Here is a 3,790-nt window from a genome sequence, read left to right on the forward strand (position 1 = left end):
ATCTCAGTTTAATAAAGGCTCTGAGTTCAGCATTTAAAAGTGTTATGATTACAGGGAAAACTTCTCAAAGGAAAATATGCTTCAACTGAGTTTGGAAAGGTGGGAGCCACCTGGACAAAGAAGGTGGCTATGGCTAACAGGTGCTCAGCCAGGCAAAGTCATCTGTATGGGCATTAACAATGGAAGTAGCATGATGCCATATAAGAATGATGAGAGAGAAGAGGATTCCTAAGGAATCCTCTTTATTTTGACAGCTATGGGATGTCATCAGCTTTTTAGCAGGCATCTTAGAAAGACTAAGTGGAATAACGGATAAAGTACTTACATGTTTAGCTCAGCACACAGCACGTACTAAGGGCTTGGTACAGGACAGCAGGTAGTTCTGGTGGGTTATTTATGGTTGTCGTGCACGTTTAGGGACAGAGAAGCTCATATTTGTATAATGCTTTTGAATTTTCAAATTTGTTTTGTATCCATCATTTCATTTCATGTTTAAAAGAACCATGTGAGACTCACTTATTTCATTTCTAGGACTCCATCCTAGGAAAATAATCCAAATAAGAATAAATTATGGAAAAATGCTTATAAGATGTGTTAAAATTTTAAAAGTCATAGTAGAAATTGCATATGTAGAACAATTTCTGTTATGCATTTAAAGTCGACTGAAAGAAAATGAACCAACATGTTTTTTTTCTGGATAATAGGATTATAAGTGATTGTTTTATTCTTTAAAAAATATTTCTATAATGGATATGTGTTATGTTTATAATGGAAGGAGTAATGTTTTACTTTTCATTTGTCTTTCTTAATCTTATCAACAATAACTTAGCCTGGGCAACAAAGCAAGACCCATCTCTACCAAAAATAAAAATAACAGCCAGGCACAGTGGTGCACGCTCATAGTCCCAGCTATTTGGGAGGCTGAGGTGGGAGGATCCCTTGAGTCTAGGAGTTCAAGGCTGCAGTGGCACTATGATGCCTGGGTGACAGACAAGACTCTGTCACAAAAATAAATAAATAAATAAATAAATAAATAAATAAATAAATAAAACCTTGTTGCCGGGCACAGTGGCTCACGCCTGTAATCTTAGCATTTTGAGAGGCCAAGACGGGTGGATTGCCTGAGGTCAGAAGTTCGAGACCAGTCTGGCCAACATAGTGAAACCCTGTCTCTACTAAAAATACAAAAAAAATTCGCCAGGTGGGGTGGTGGGCACCTGTAATCCCAGCTACTTGGGAAGCTGAGGCAGGGGAATTGCTTGAACCAGGGAGGTGGAGGTTACAGTGAGCTGAGATCACGCCACTGCACTCCAGCCTGGATGACAGAGCGAGACTCCGTCTCAGAAAAAAAAAAAAGAAAGAAAAAACCAGGGCACTCATTATTGTCTTCATTTTGTAATACTAACGCTTTTATCGATAACAATAACTATAACTCTTATTAGCACTTACTACATGCCAGGCATTGTCCTAAGCGCCTTAGTAGATATTAACTCATTTAGAATGAATTAATGAGAATTATAGGGAGCACTTGTCTCATCAGGATGTTTTTGGCTGTAAATAATAGAAATGTCTACTCAATCTGATCAAAAGAAAAATAGTGTTTATTGAACCACAGAACTGGAAAAGTCTAAAGGGGTAGGGATCAGGCATGGTTTTCATCAGGACCTCAGCTCATGGCTCTGTGATGCACTAGCTCCTCCTGGAAAAGCTTCACCTGCAGGCTGATGGCAGATCATTCGCAATAGTTGCAGGTCTCATCCTACATCTGCACAGGAAATTATCCAGAAGAAAAAACAGCTTCTTGCCCAGCCTTCCCAACAAGAGTCCTGACATTCTCTGGTTGAACAAGGTCACATACTCACCCCTGAGTCAGTAACTAGGGAATGGAGGTGGGAAGAGGGGGTGCAAACAAAACGCGCTGCATGCCTTCAGCCAAATGGGACCTCCCAAGGAATTGAGGCTGGGAGCAGTGTGGGAGGGGCAGATAACAAAATCAAATAGGAAGGGGGAGTTGGGGAAAGAGTGTCAAGCAGGCGGTAGACAGTGTTAATTACTTCCCAACACTCAGTTTAGTTTAGATCTTACTGCCAGGCTAGCCAAAAGTTACTCTTTCCCCCTCTTCCTAAATGTCCTTCCTAGCATCCTTATTTTTTGCTTCTCTATGTGTTATTCTGTGCATTATTGAATATATGCTTATTAAGTAGTGTTTATGAAACCCCTCAGATTTAAGTTACCTTGAAATTTGAAACTAAGTTTGAAAATCTTTGCGTTTAAGGTAAGATGCAGATCAAATTAACATATCCTCTTGTTTTTTCATTTTTATTGATGGTGTTTGTTTAATTAAGAAATATAAGAAGGGTCAGATGTGAGATGTGGTGGCTCACACCCGTAATCCCAGCACTTTGGGAGGCCGAGGCTAGAGGATCACTTGAGCCCAGGAGTTAGAGACCAGCCTGGGTAACATAGTAAGACCCTGATTCTACAAAAAATAAAAAAAATAAAAAAATAAAACTAAATCAGCCAGGCATAGTGGCGTGCACCTGTGGTTCAAACTACTTGGGAGACTGAGACGTTGATCCTAGGAGGCGGAGGCTGCAGTGAGCCCAGATCGCAACACTGCACTCCAGTCTTGGTGACAGAGTAAGGCCACATCTTTGGGGGGAAAAAAAAAAAAAAGGAAAAGAAACGCCAGAGAGTGAGCCCAGCTTACTTCTCAGGCAGAGCTTCATAAGGTAAAAGGGGTTTGGGGAGACCCCAAGGTCTATTCCTAGTTTGTTGTTTTTTGTTTTGTTTTGTTTTTCATACAACACCTTTATTATCATGTGCTATATTTTATTGACACATACATACCATATGATTCACCCATTTAAGATGTACAATTCAATGGTTTTTAGTATATTCACAGAGTTATGCAGCCATCACAATAAATTTGAGAACATTTTCTTCACACCAAAAGAAGTGTTGTGCCCATTAGGAACCACTCGCCGTTTCCCTCCAACCCTCCCTCCCCAAGCCTTAGGCAACCACAGATCTTACTCTCTGTATCTACAGATTTGCCTTTTCTAGACATTTCATATAAATGGAATCGTGAAGTATGTGGCCTTTGTGACTGGCTTCTTTCACTAAGCACAATGTTTTCAAGGTTTAACCATGTTGTACAATGTATCACTATTTTATTCCTCTTTTTCCATAAATATTAATAGTATGCCTTTTGTTAGCATATGGCTAGACCACATTTCTCTCTTCTTCTCTAAGATGAGGTCTTGCTCTGTCACCTAGGCTGGAGTGCAGCGGTGCCATCATAGCTCATTGCAACCTCTAACTCCTGGGCTCAAATGACCCTCCCACCTCCTGCTACCAGGTAGCTGGGACTACAGGCATGCGCCACTAAACCCAGCTATGCTGCGCAGGCTGGTCTCAAATTCTTGGCCTCAAACAATCCTCCCACTTCAGCCTCCCAAAATGCTAGGATTATTGGCATGAGCCATTGTGCCCATTTAATTTATCTGTTCAGCAGCTGATGGATATTTGTTGTTTCCACTTTTTGGCTATTAAGAATAATGCTTCTGGTTGGGCATTATGGAATAATGCTCTAGCCTGGGCGACAAAGTGAGACTTTGTCTCAAAAAAAAAAAAAAAAGAGATGGGTTTTCGCCATGTTAGCCAGGCTGGTCTCAAACTCCTGGCCTCCCCGAGGCTTAATAAGACTAAGTAATTTGTTTGACATTACGTAGCAAATAGGTGGAAATAACAGCATTTGAATCTTCCTCCTTTCAGAACTGGCTCTCTT

The sequence above is a fragment of the Mandrillus leucophaeus genome, unplaced genomic scaffold, assembly GCF_000951045.1.
Source record: "Mandrillus leucophaeus isolate KB7577 unplaced genomic scaffold, Mleu.le_1.0 Scaffold835, whole genome shotgun sequence".
Lineage (NCBI taxonomy): Eukaryota > Metazoa > Chordata > Mammalia > Primates > Cercopithecidae > Mandrillus > Mandrillus leucophaeus.